Below are 15,143 nucleotides of genomic sequence, written 5' to 3' on the forward strand. Positions count from 1 at the left end.
AAAGACTAAGGGCCCGATGTAGGTAAATCCTGATTACCGACTCTTAAATACCGACTCAAACCGAATCGGTATTTAAGAATCTGAAATCGGGATGTAGGAAAAAAGTTGGAAAAAGTTACCGATTCTGTAACACTCGGAAAATGTAATCGGTATTACCAAATCGGTATTTACCGATTCAGTAATACCCATTCATTCCAATGGTCCACCAGGCCCATAAGAATGAATGGGATTTACTGAATCGGTATTTACCGAATCAGTATTTACCAAATTGGTAAATACCGAATCAGGAATTTGAAAAAGAACCCATGTGAGCCTGTGAACCAATCAGGATCACCCACCACACCCCACAACAAAGCTACACAGGATCCAACCAATCAGATGCAACCACCCCTCCCCAGTACCTGGGATTGGCCACACCCATGCAGGTGTAGAGCAAATGAACTGTTTACAGAGCAGGAGGAAAGAGAGAGGAGCAGGCTTTCCTGAGCATACCTGATCATCAGAATGGAGTCCCAGGATGGCCAGAAGGATGCAGCTGAGCGCAGGAGGATAATAACATTCAGCCCAGCAGAACTGCAGGTGCTTGTTGAAGAGGTGGTTATGCACCACACCATTTTCGGAAAACAGTCTCTGCATGTTGCAGAGTCTGTCAAACGTAATACCTTGCTTGACATCCAGACCAAAGTCATTGCCATTGGGGTCACACACAGGGAGATAGATGACCTCAAAAAAAGATGGTTGAATCCACCCTGGAGCCTGAAAGCATCCATGGAATTGGGGATGCTGACCGCTCTGCTAGAGCTGCAAAGAAGCAAGGTAAGATGCATGGACAGTAATACCCACCCATTTCCCTGTCCGCCTTCCCCACTGTGTGTGTAAGCATAACACTCCAGAACAGGTTTTACTTATGTCCAAAAATGCATCATGTGAGACGTAGTCATAGGTACATACATGCAATGCAGTCACCATAGAATTTAGCAAGGCATGACACGCACTACTTCCACAAGATGATGAAGACTGTGCAATTGTGTGATAGAAATGTGATTTAATCATGACACACAGGTGACCAACACCACTGACCCAATGTCCATGTCTGTCCACAGGAGATTCATCACGCAGTACAGCACCAGAAAGGGAGGAGAGTGCACCGACAACTCAGAGGAGGGAAAACACAAAAGAAAGAGCAGGTCACAGCACTGTTCCGAAAAACACCACCACAGCGCAGGAAGCCACAACACCTGAGTGACCCACCACACCACAGCCTCAGTCGCCTCTGTTGTTTGGGACACAAGAGTTGGAACCAGCAGCACTTTCCCCAACACCAACATCACAGTCATCTGTGCAGGGAAGGGCAAGAAGGCTTGATGTGCCCCCTCTGAGGATCCTGCAAATGTCAGATGAGGAAGATGAGGAAGGTGAAATTCAAAGCAATCCACCTGTGGGTGACAACGCTGGGCAGCAGAGTACTGCAGTAGATGTGCGGGCCAGTGTCCGAGGCCGAAGGGCACGGGAGAGAGGTGAAGGCCAGGATGGAGAGGGTGTCTTCTGTGGTAAAGGTCCAGCGCCTGCAGGCAGAGGCAATGTTAGCAGTGCACAGGCAGGTGCGCAGTATCAATTGTAAAATGTCAAACATTGAGCATGGTATTGGCAACATGGCAGGGTGCATGCAGACCATTGCAAAGGGGATGACAGACATGACACAGCATATGAGTGCTCTATGTGACAAATTGGATAGAGACCACTCAGAGCGGCGTAGGGAGCGACAGTGTATGCGGCAGCAGTCAAAAGCCTTGAACCGCTTTGCAACAGCAACCTCATTGCTGTGCCGGTGTTCTGTCGCCATGCAGGATGCAAATGTGCACTGCTGCACAGATTTGTCAAGGGGGATGGGGAGAGTCACCTCTGCCATGGAGCAGATGCTCACAAACCAGGCAGGCACTGCTGGAAACACAGGTGTCGAGTAAACAGAAGACTCCACCAGCAGGAGTGGCTCTAGAACTCCTGTTACTGACATGGGTAGGACCAGCAGGCGCCAAGTGGCTGACCCAGGCACCACCGAAAGTGTTGAGGCCCAGCCTCGTGCATCCCACACTGTAGTGCGTGGGCGCAAACATTGAGAATGCCCTCAACCCACAGGACAGGTCAAAGTGAGGTTAACTGTGACCACCCAGTCATGGAAATAGAAAATGTAGTACCATGGTGTGGTATCTGTTATGTGTTGTAGTGGCAATTAAACTACATACTTCACATTATATGCCTATCTGTGTCTCCTTACTTACTTAGAAATATCGGTGTGTGATCTTTGCCCATCTCAATCTCCCATCTGTTGCTTCTGGTGCTCCTGTTGTATGGGGCTCTGCCTGTTCTGTGTCATCATCAATGTCCTCATGATGTGTGATTTCCACCTCTGTGCCTTCCTTGGTGGCAAGATTGTGCAACATGGCAAAGGTCGCTATCATTATGCTGCACAGAATGGGAGTATACTGGTGTGCTCCTCCGCTCTTGTGGAGGCAGCGGAACCTGCTTTTGAGGAGTCCAAATGTGCGTTCTACTACGTTGCGAGTAGATCTGTGTGCCACATTATAACGTCTTTCGCTCCTGGTAGTTGGATTGAGGTAGAGTGTGAGCACAAAGGACCGCAGGGCATATGCACTATCGCCTAGGTGGAAAAGAGAGTGGCATTAGTTACATACTCATGATACATTCGTCTACTATTACTATCAGGATGTGTCAAAGTCATTTACCTAGCAGGTATCCATCCCCAAACTCTCAAGCAACAAGGCGTGCGTATATCCAACTGTTCTGGAATATGTACGAGTCGTGGGTACTCCCAGGGAATTTGGCAACAATGTCTGTAATGATGTTGCTAGCATTGCATATCACCTGCACATTGCTGGAGTGCGTTGACTTCCAGTTCCTGTATATGTGTTCTGTGGCTGCAGGTGGCCAGAGTGGGATGTGGGTGCCATCTATGCAGCCTATCACGTGAGGGAAGTGTGCCAGTTGATATAAATCAGTTTTGGTCTTCGCAAGTCCTGCCGGTGTGTCAGGGAACAGAATCTAATGATGCATTCTCTGCATCATGGCCTCAATGAACTTCCTGAAGAAACGGGACAGGCAGCTCTGGGACACACCACCTACGGCAGCAATAACACTCTGGTAGCTCCCAGAGGCAAGCAGGTGTAGGCTACACAGCACCTGCACCTGGGGTGGGATGGCGTGCGCCCTTGGTGTTGGGTGATCCAGGTGTGGGTGAAGGTCCCTAATCAAGTCCAGGATGGTTCTGGGGTATAGCCTGTACCTTTGCAGTATCTCTGGCTCAGTCAGTTGGAAGAGCGTTATCCTCGGCCTGCAGACCTGCTCCTCCCTTCTCCATATGCTCTCTCCTACTGCCTGTAGGCGTAGCCGCTGTGCTATGACGTAGAATGCCGCCATTCTGCTTGCACTGTTGCATTTTGGGACCTTCTTTTATAGCCTACACCTGGTTACCACCTGCTTTCAAACCATGGTAAATACTGACTATTAAATACAGAATTTCATTTCAGTATTTTTTGGGTTTCCTACATCTGGATGGACATTTTTTACCATTTCTTATTTACCGATTCGGTAAATAAGAACTCAGTAAATAGGGATTCGGTAAATACCGAATCGGAACAATAACGACTCATATTTACCGATTCGGGAAATTTTCGCATCCTACATCTCATTTTCAAAATACCAGTCGGTAACAGCCGAAACTACAGAATTTCGGCCGTTACCGACCAGTATTTGGCTACCTACATCTGGCCCATAGAGTAGTGTTCAGAAACAGAAAAATGATTTTAGTGTATCATCCACGAAAAAAAAATATACTAATAAAGTCAAGAATAATGGAAAATCAAGTGCAGACAAAACTGTGTATAGTAAAAGGAGAAAAATCAATTTATAGAAATTAGGAAACAAATGTTTTACAATAGATTTGTTACAAACTTAATTAACGAAAGTAAAGTATGTAAGAAAAAAACTGTATTTTATAAGAAGAAGAAAGCTATAGAAAATGTAGTTGAGAAAGCTTTGGAATTGAAAAGAAAATTGTTTATTTTAGTAATCAATAGAGTTAGATCACTAGATAAGCGAATCCATTTAATGAAGTCCAAAAGTAAGTGGAGAAGATTAATTAACAGAAGTAATTTTTGTGAGTTTTTTTGGGTGAATGGAAACATAGTTCAAGTTCTGAGCCTTTTTTAATGAAGAAAGTTATCTTCAGAGTAATGATTTGTTGCATTCAGTTGAGACCAGTGGTCGTGCTTATGAGGTTAGAAATGGTTGTCCTATTGAGAAAGAGAAAATTATTTCTAGAAATGCAGAAGAGGTGTTAGCTGGTGAAGTTTTAGGGAGACGTCCTAAAGTTCCAGTGTACACTTGGAATTGTAGTAGTATTTGCAGTGTGCGGCAAGAATCTATTGATTTTTATGCAATTTCTTATGTAATTATACTAAGAAAAGTGTTAAACGAAAGATTAAGATTTTGCAAGGACTAGACCCTTGCAGCGTGAGAGAAAATACTGGTTTGCAAGGTCATTCTCTGGCTTGTCTTTCTAAAAAAGTATGTCAAAGTGTTTTCCACCATTTCAGGATGTTAGCAGTTCATCATACTCAGATGAGGAAATTAGTCAGAACATTGTATTACGCGAAAAGTCCAGCACTAATGTTAAAAAAGTTGAACAGGGCTCTTTTGCATGGATCTGTATCAGATGTAACAAATGTTTGTAATGAAATCCAAATTAGTAACTTTGCTCCTCAGGAAGACAGTGGAGAAAGTGAAATATTAATAGAATAAAATGTGGAAGAGAATGTAGGGCAGTGCAGTGTAGAAAATGCTGAGCAAGAAATTATGCAGTTTAAGGTGATTTCAGGTAAAAGGCCAAATTTGTCTTGTATCTGTTGTCGATGAATTAATTAGAAAAATAAGACCAGGACTGTTGATCTATATTTAAAAAGTGAAAAAGAAAATAATAATGAGTGGAAGGATTTTGCAACTTATTTGTTGGTAGAGAATGGTTTTGATTTGGGTTCTGATCAGCGTATTTGTAAATATTGTTATAATAAATTACATGAGAACAAAATGCCTGCTAGAGCTGTGCATAATAATCTTGAGTTGGTAAAAATTCCTTCGGAACTGATGGATTTAAATACCTATGAGTCTATTCTTATTCAATGTGTGCATTCATTTCAGGCTATTGTTCGTATGGAGCCTAAGACAGGAAAATTGCCTCCTTCAGATTTACAGAGAGGATTAAAGGGAAGAGTTGTATATTTGCCTCTAGATTTAAAGAAAAATATTGAAACTATTGGTGTAGAAAATGTAGAGGATGAACCTTTAGTTATTCTGGTTAATGGCGTTCCTACTAAGAGTAAGAAAATCTGGCAAGAATTAGTGGATGTTAGGAAAGTGAAAAAGGCAACGTTGTATCTGGTAAAAAATAATCAATATTACAAAAATGTGTATGTGGGAGATGAAGAATTAACTGTACAAGAAGATAGTGACTTGCCATCTGGACAAATTGAAAAAGTGGATGTGTCCAGAAATGAAGAAATCTACGAACATTACAGAGTTCATCCATTGCATTCCAAAGAAATGATGGGGAATGCTATAGAGTTATTTCAAATGAAAGAAGCGAAAGGAAGTCCCATTAATGTATAGGAAAAAAGCTTGGAAGCTCGTTGTTTCCCACAGTTGTTTCCTACAGGAAAAGGAGGACGATATGATGAACGACCTGTGCAGATTCCTGCATCTGAATACCGGACATCAAGATTATATGCAGAAAATCCAACATTTCGACAATGTATTCTGTATTTGTTTCATCTTTTGTTTGAGAGTGATTTGTCTGTACTTTCTTATGCAGTAAACCATATATTGAAAACAGGTATATATCTGCAAAATATTTCGGCAAAGGAATTTATGGATAAAGTACAGCAGAAAGATAATGTTTTGGAATCTCAGCTGATTAATCTGATGGCATGTCAGCGTGGTACTAATGAATACTGGTACCGTCGCCATGGAGAACTCAAATGTATGCTAAGGAACTTAGGAACTCCTACATGGTTCCTTACTCTAAGCTGTGCTGAATATGCTTGGGATGATTTACTTCAATTTCTTCGAGAGGCAAATCCAAATATACTAAATATCGAATGAAAGACAACTGGAGAACTGTGCTCTTTGGATCCTGTTAATGTATGCACGTATTTCAATCATAGATTCGAAGCTATGATGTCTCTTATCACCAATAAAAAAAATCCTCCTCTTGGAGAGGTTCTGGATTTCTTTTGGAGAAAGGAGTATCAAGCAAGAACTGTTCCTCACATACATATGCTATTATGGATCAAAGATGCTCCCAAATTTGGAACAGACTCAGATGATGCTGTGATGTCTTTTATTGAAGAATATGCTACATGTGAAGTACCCAAAAGTACACAAAATAAGGACTTAAGACAACAAGTCTTACGATTCCAAAGCCATCGTTGTGGCAAATACTGTCATCGAAAGTACAAATCTAAGGACAAATTCTACAGCAAATGCCGTTTTGCATTTCATCGACCTGTAGTATCGAAAGGAGAATGATCAGTTTTACGTCATCTTTGCGACATACTATCACAAGAAAGTCTCCTAAAAATACCTTCAACTTAAGAAGAAATGAAGAGTCAAAATACATAAATGACTACAAAAGCCAGTCATCTTGTCCATGTGGAATGCTAATATGGATATTCAATATGTTGCAGACAATTCCATTGCTGTTGCTCGATATGTGATATCGTACATAACAAAGACGGAATTGAAGAAAATGTGGGAAGAGATTTCCCATGAGAAGAGTGTAAGTAAGAAATTATACAGTTACAGTTTGAAGATGTTATCTCATCAAGAAATTGGAGCGTATGAATGCTCGGATCGCTTATCATCTGTAAGTCTGTACTCTAAATCTAGAAGAATCATTTGGGTGAGTCTAGGTCTTGCTGCAACACGAAACCGAGTTCTTAAATCTGTACAAGAAATTGAAATTTAGCTGAAAAAGAGCCAGAAAGTACAAATATTGAAAAAACAAATATGTTGGATACATATTATCCAAATAGAAGTCATCATCTTGAGAACATTTGTCTCTAAGAAGTGCTGCAGAACTATTTTTTTTTACGGAATATTACCGAAAACATCAATAATGTTATATATGCTGTGATTGGTTCAAAAGGATGTCTAATGAAACAAAGAAAAGGACATTTGATTAATCACCGTAAACCGAGTTGCGAAACACCTTACAAAAGGGATTTTTACTATTTAGCTCTTTTGCAACTTTTCATGCCATGGCGTTCAGAATTGGAATTACTTGGAGATTTTTCAAGCTATGAAGATTCCTTCAATGCAACTAAAGATACTATAGAATGTCCGGTTTTTGCTACTTATGTGAAAATGTTGAATGACGAAATTGAACAAGAAGCTACAATTGCAGCTGAGATTGCTAGAGACAGTTCTCAAGACAGACACACTTCTGCTCCATTGAGTCAGAACCCATTAGGAGAACCAATTGTTCTGAATAAAGCAGCAACTGCTATGGAAGAGGTGGAAACAGCAATGTATCAACGTCAAGATGTAACATACTTAGGAAACTTGGAAGAACAACTCAATCATGAGCCGAAAGAAATATATGAGCAAGTGAGAGAACAGATTGACCATGGATTACTTCATGAGAAGAAAGAATGCTCTTGCTCATCATTTGAACCTATCCGTATGTATGTGAGTGGACAGCTGGAACAGGAAAAAGTTTTTTAATTGAATAATCACAAGTTTTCTACAAAAAATAACTAAGTCGCATTTGTCTTGTGTTGTCACTGCTCCAACTGGATTAGCAGCTCACAATATTAAAGGAATTACTTTACATCGTTTATTATTGCTACCAGTAGAGCATGACAACAAATTAGAATACCATAAGCTATCTGGAGAAGCTTCTTGTGAAGTTTCAAGAGTGTTGAGGAAAATGAAGCTTCTCATCATTGATGAGGTAAGCATGGTCTCAAGCTTAATGCATGCCTGTGTGCATTTAAGAATGCAACAAATTCTTAAAACAGAGTATGACGTATTATTCGGAGGAAAAGACGTCATCGTTTTTGGAGATCTTCTACAACTTACTTCTGTAAAAGGACAGCCACTGTTCAAAACACTGGTGCATGAAGATACTAGAAAGTCTTCGGGGAGTATTGGCAATGTAAACATTTGGTCATATTTTCAGAATAAGGAACTTACTACAAAATGCGACAGGCAAATGATGTTGATTATGTAACTATTCTTCAAGATATAAGAATTGGAAAATTGACCAAATATGGCAAACAAACTTTACAGAGACGATTACTTTCCTATTTGTTTCCAAATGCAAATATTGTCCCAGAGAAAATATACATAAGAATTGCAGAAAACAAATCTGTAATCTGCTTAATGCCAACACTGCGTGAATGTTCTAAATTCAATGAAGAAATGTTAAAGTTGGAAAATGAAGAAATTATAAAATCGGAAGCAATTGATAAAATAAAACATGAAGGATTCAGTATTATTTTGAGTGAAAAGTTGAAGAGGAAATTGGATTTTTTATTGGGTAAAATTGTAGATTTTGTTAATCATGTAAATAGAGGTGGGATTGAATTTTTGAAAATCAAATTCGATGAAATTGCTGAAGTACAACAAGTTAGTCATTGTGCAGCTCGTGTTTTGCTTGTAAAAGATTTGTATGTCTGCAGAAAACAGTTTCCTGTTTGTTTGGCATATGCAGGGACCATTCATAAATCTCAAGGTTTAAGTGTAGATTGTGCTTTAGTGAACATTGGAAGTACTGTGTTTAAAGAAGGTATGGCATATGTTGCTTTGTCTCGAGTCATAACTTTATCTGGATTGTACTTGATTGATTTTGATGAGACAAAGGTTTGTGCAGATGCAAATTTTGTGAAAGAGTATAATAGGTTAAGAAGAGAATATTCACCCAATTTAGGTCAATATCCAGTAGTTGAAAAGCGTGTGGTATGTAGAAAAAGAAGATTTGAGAATATCTGTTGTGAAACTCTAGAGAAAGAAAAAAAACAAGATGAAGTTGCGCCTGCAAGCAAAAAGAAAAAGGACAGTCTTGAAGAGAATGTTGGTTATCGGTTTGAAAATAGTTGTGGTGTCAACTGCTATGCTAATGTAGTTGTTAATGTTCTTTTTTTCTTGAAAGTTTGCAACAGCAAATAGTAGAAAATCGGGACAAAAGATTCTGTTCATTGTTGCATTATGTTTATCAGAAATGTACTAGTGATAAAAGAAAAATACAAAGTGTTTCTGATATTCTAAATGTTTTGGGCATATGTTCTGGTTCTACTCAATTTACACAGAATATTCATCAAGATTGTCAGGAATTTTCAATGTTTATGCTTGGTGTACTGGAAGATGAAGGTATAGATATTGAAAACCTTTTTGGCCTTTCTTATAAATGGAAACATGACTGTCAAAATTGTTTGTTTACATGTAGCACTGACATAGACACTGAGAGATTCATATATTTGACTTTACCTGACTGTGAATCAGTGTCTTTTAATAATCTAATTAGAGGAGCAAGTCAAAACATTGAGTGTAGCCAATGTAAATCAGAAATGTCATCAACATTACTTATACAAAGATATGGACAGTATGTTATTTTAATGCTGCAACGTTGTGGAGCTGATGGAAGAAAATTGAAAACTTTAATTAAATATTTTGTAGCTGGTCAATGTTCAATATCAGGAAGAACTTTTGTAGCTGTTGCTATTATTTTTCATGATGGACCTTCTACTAAATCTGGACATTACATTGTTTACATAAAATGTCTGAAAGTTTGGATACATTGTAATGATACTCAATTAGTTTTTAAGTAACGTTTGCCCAAAGAGTTACGAAATTCTTACCTAATATTTTTAACGGCAACATTTTAAGACCAAAATGTACCCTTTAGGATTATTGCTGTTAAGGTAGATTAGTCTGGTGTTGTAGAGTATTTTGAAAGTGAGGATAAGAAACTTTAAGGTGATCCTTTTGTTGTTATTGAGGCAGTGTATATGTATCAGGTGATGGATGATATGGGTGCAGCCGGGGACATTCATGATCACTCACGTGGAGGTCTTTTGGATTTTTTGTAGTTGTTGTAGGTGTTTGCCTGCAATTCATGTGTAGAGTGTTTTGCCACAGTGTAGTCTGCTGCTGATGAGGGCCTGTGTCACTGTTCTTCTTTTGGTTAGGATCCACTTGTAAATGTTGCGGAGCATGTGCAGGGTGTTATAGCAGTATGAGGAGACGGTGTAGACTTTGTTACACATGGAGAGGGAGGAGTTGAGGTTGAATCCTATGTTATGGACATGGTTGGTAGGTGTTAATACTGTTCACAGTGCAGTCAGGTAGCAGGAGTTGTCTGAGGCTGAGGGGGTGTATCTGAGAATGAGTACCTTCATCTTGTGCCAGTTTGTGTTTACAGTGCTGCTCTTTATTTAGTTGGTGACGTCCTTCATTGTGTCGTGGAGGTGGCTTTTGGTGGTATGTGGCTTCTTGGTGAGGAAGAGGATGAGGTGGTTGTTCTTTGTGTAGGAGATATTGTTGAAGTTGTGATGCTGGGCTACTTGTGTTAGGGTGGCCATGTAGATGTTGAACAGTGTCGGACTGTTGGATGAGTCCTGGGGGACCTGTAGATGATGTCGGTGATTTTGAAACAGAAGGCTGGGAGGTGGACGATCAGGATTACTATTGAACAACTTCCAAACAAAGGACTTGATCCATACTATTTGGCTGTAAGGAAAAGTGTGTAAAACCATTAAGGAGTTTCTGCTCTGTAGTTTGTCAGTATGTATTTGTAAATAAAGTTATTTATAGTGTAAGAAACTTAATCATAATGTTTTGGTATTTTATGATTGTTTCAGATGTCTCATATTTACGTAAGAAATTGCTTGTAGAAAAAAACATTTAGGATATGTTTTATTTCTATTTTTATATTGTTATTGAGAATGTTGACTGGTTTTTTTTAAGATATCCTTATGGATTGTCTTTTTTTGCCCGCTGTTATGTGATGAGTACTATTGAACTCACAGTTTTTAGTGAAGTTCAACATATTCTGAGAACAGCAAAAAAGGCAAATGCTTACTCTGGGACGTCCTGAAAGCCACTATCAGGGGGACAATCCTCGCCATCAAAGGAAGGCTTAATAGAGAGAGGAACAGGAAGATTGAAGAACTAGAAAAGGAAATCAAACACTTAGAGACAAGACACATAGCGAACATAGAGGATAAGAACACCCTCACGACCCTAACGAAACGGAAATACGAACTGAACAGAATCCTCAGTGAAAGGGCGGGAACTTGGATAAACAAGTACAAAGCCATCAACCTATGTACCGCAAACAGAGCAGGGAAAAATCTAGCATCTTACCTCAAGGGGAAGCAGAAACAACACTCGATAGCAGCCATTAAAGACAGTAATAACAAGTCACAGACCGCAAACAAAGAGATACTAAAGGTCTTCAAGGAATTCTACGAACAACTCCACACGAGGGACACCACCCTACTAGATGACGGAGGCAAAGAACTCCTAGAACGAATATCCACACCAACACTAAATGACAACGAGCGAGAGATACTCGATTTAAACAGCACAGAGGACGAGGTAGGGAGGGCCACAGCAAGCCTCAAAGATAATAAAGCACCGGGGCCAGACGGCTTCACAGCCGGTTTCTACAAACAGTTCCTTCACATACTCAAGCCCACAATGACGGAAGTCTTCGCGAACTGCGTCCAGGGGGGACGCATGACAACGTCAATGGCAGAGGCCAACATAATAGTAATACCAAAAGAAGGGAAGGACACACAGCAGGCCAAAAACTACAGACCAATCTCACTTATAAACGTAGACTGTAAGATCTACGCAAAGATCCTCGCATTTAGGCTCAACGCACACCTACCCAAGCTCATACATTGTTCACAAGTAGGCTATCTTAAAAACCGCATGTCCCACGACAACACAAGGCTGCTATGCCACATAATTAACAACTCTTCCAAAAGCAACAACGCAGCAGTCATGATAGCCCTGGATGCTGAGAAGGCTTTTGACAGGGTATCCTGGCCATTCCTAGATCAGTGCATGCAGAAATTTGGGCTCGGTCCCAACTACAGGAAGATGGTCCTAGCCCTTTACAACGATCCGAGAGCATGGGTGGTGGTCAATGGCGGGACGTCTGACCTGCTCTATCTGGAGCGTGGAACCCGACAAGGGTGCCCGCTGTCTCCAGTCCTGTTCCTCCTAGCGATAGAACCACTGCTAAACATGATTAGAACAAACACCGACATAGCAGGGATACCAGTGGAGGGGGAAACATTCAAACTAGCGGCCTATGCGGACGATGTCCTAATCATCACCGAAAGCCCAGAGAAATCAATCCAAGTCCTGATGGACACCATAGAACAATACGCCCAGGTCTCGGGATACAAATTAAACAGGGAAAAATCTGAGTGTAAACCCCTAAACATTCACACCACAAAGACAGTCCTTGGGTCTTCCGGATTCACATGGCAGAAAAAACCCATCAAATACCTAGGCCTCCTTTTTGAGAGGGACCTCGGGTCCACACTAGATCAGAACGAGCAAGCTATACTACGCAAAATAAAGGAAAGAGTGGGGGAATGGTCGCCCAAATTCACCACATGGTGGGGGAGGGTGGAGACGGTTAAGATGATGCTCACACCAATGGTGAACTACATGCTCAACATGCTGCCGCTGACTAACACGGAGGACTTCCACAAAAAATTGGACAAAATGCTCAATAGCTTTCTATGGAAAGGGAAGAAACCTAGACTTAGCCTACAGAAACTCAGATTAACAAAAAACCTGGGGGGCCTCAACATAACAAACTTCAAAACATTTCAAAAAGCATGCATAGCAAAACAGGGACTATACTGGATTACCCCCAAACAAGACTACACCCCAGCCTAGCTCACACTAGAAAGAGGACTACTCAGAGGGATGGAGCCTGTCGCTCTACTCACCGCCACCCGGCACCCCGCAATCAAACACAACCCCATTTTAAGGAACACCAGGACAGCCCTCCTAAGTATAGATAGGCTACTAGGGACGAGCATAAAAAAAACGCAGCTAGAGTCCATATGGTACAACCCCAGAATCAAATACAGAGACAAAACACTGGACATGCACTCATGGTACAAACACGGCATATCCATAGTAAGCCACCTACAAAAACAAGGTGCACACACCACCTTTGACACACTCAAAGTACAACACAAACTAGGAAGCATAGAACTGTACAACTTCCTGAAGATTAAGGTAGCAATAAGGAAGGCAGACCTGAACCGACAGACACCGTCAATCCTGCAATACGCCAATAACCTAAACAAACTGGAGCACCAAGTAGCACACCTCTACAAAGCCCTGAGCCCCAAATCCACCAAACTCAACAACAAAGTCATGACCTTCTGGGGATAACTAGTGGGAAAGAAGCTTAGCGAGGAAGAGAAGGCCGATCTCTGGAAGTCCACATCAAGGAAAAAGGTAACGACGACTCTTGACCAGACCAAGTTCTGGCTGATACACAAGGCATACTGGACACCCGCAGACCTAGCATCCATAGGAATCCGTGACAGCGATTCCTGCTGGAACTGCAACAAACAAAGGGGGGATCTAGCACACCTGCTCTTTCACTGCACCAAGTTTAGGAAATTCTGGAATACAATTGAGACACTGATAAACGAAATGACAGGGGCAGCACTACAACTTGACTTTCACAGCCTAGCATTAGGGTTCATGGCCCCCTCAATCATAGCCAAAGAGGACAGGGACCTGATCGACCTGCTGTTGACAGCGGCAGTCAAAACAGTGCTGAACAATTGGAAGGACACAGGAAAAGCCACATCCAGAGCATGGCTCAACTGGGTCACCTTCCTGAGAGGGGCGGACACCCTAACAGCGAAACACACTCCGAAGACGCACAGACAGTTAAACATGAGGGAGTCTCTAGACAACTACCTATCCTCACACAAACCCCCTTAGAAGCATAGCCAGGCATTAAACCCAACAGGTGCCACCAGCACGCAAGCCACCACCATAAAACTGCAAAATGATTCTACGCTGCTCCTTTCTCCTTGCTCTCTCTCTTTCCTGTCCACGGTCGGGGCTGGGAACCAACGAGTGACAATCAATGCAAAGGAGGGGGCGATGGAACCTTACCAGGAGTCAACGACGAGGAGCGGCGTGCACGACTGGCGCTTTGAACCAAGGCCAATAAGACTCAATAAGACTCAACGGACCACCCCTCCCCCCCCCCCCCGGGGCGTTTCTTCTCTTCTTTCCTCCCTCTCTCTTTTTCTTCCCATGTTTTATGTAATGCTCCATGTAAATATTTTTTCAATAAAAAATTACTGAAATTAAAAAAAAGGCAAATGAAATATTTTACAAATTATTTTGTGTTGCAAAATATATATTCTAACTATGTTTTTTTGTATCTTCCACAGGTGATAATTTTATGATATGATTTTTTTTATTATTTATTATGCTTAAGGGAAGTACAAGTAACTGACTCAGCCATGGCCTGTTGAGGGAGTTGTGGTGGGGTAGGCAGGTGGGGCGGAGGAGAGGCATGGTGGGGGCTTATAAACAGCGGAATCTGGATGATTGCAGGTAAGTAAACAATTAAATTGATAAAATGAATTTTGTATCCTGCGCCCTGCATCGCAAAATGTGATGCAGGGCACGGAACGAAGGGGCATATTATCAACAAAAGGCGATACATTATCGCCGCTTTTATCGGCAGGAAACTGCTGATAAAGAGGCAATATTGGGCTTGATACTGGGGCCTTGGAAATTCCCATAGCAGCCCAGGTTCTGGTGTTAACTTGGGCTGTTATGGGAATTCACAAGGGCCTATTATCAAGCCCTTTATCACCGCTTTATCTGCAGTTTTCCTGCCGATAAAAGCTGCGATAATCTAATATGCCCCATAGTTTTACTACGCATGCTTTTACAAGGACTATCCATTTACCATGCATAATCTTAATAATGTCTTTCTGTTGACGAACACGCGTTGTAATGCCTGTCATTTACGTCCTTCAAATTAGTTTTTAGGTATA

The sequence above is a fragment of the Lissotriton vulgaris genome, chromosome 3_1 (assembly GCF_964263255.1).
Source record: "Lissotriton vulgaris chromosome 3_1, aLisVul1.2, whole genome shotgun sequence".
NCBI lineage: Eukaryota > Metazoa > Chordata > Amphibia > Caudata > Salamandridae > Lissotriton > Lissotriton vulgaris.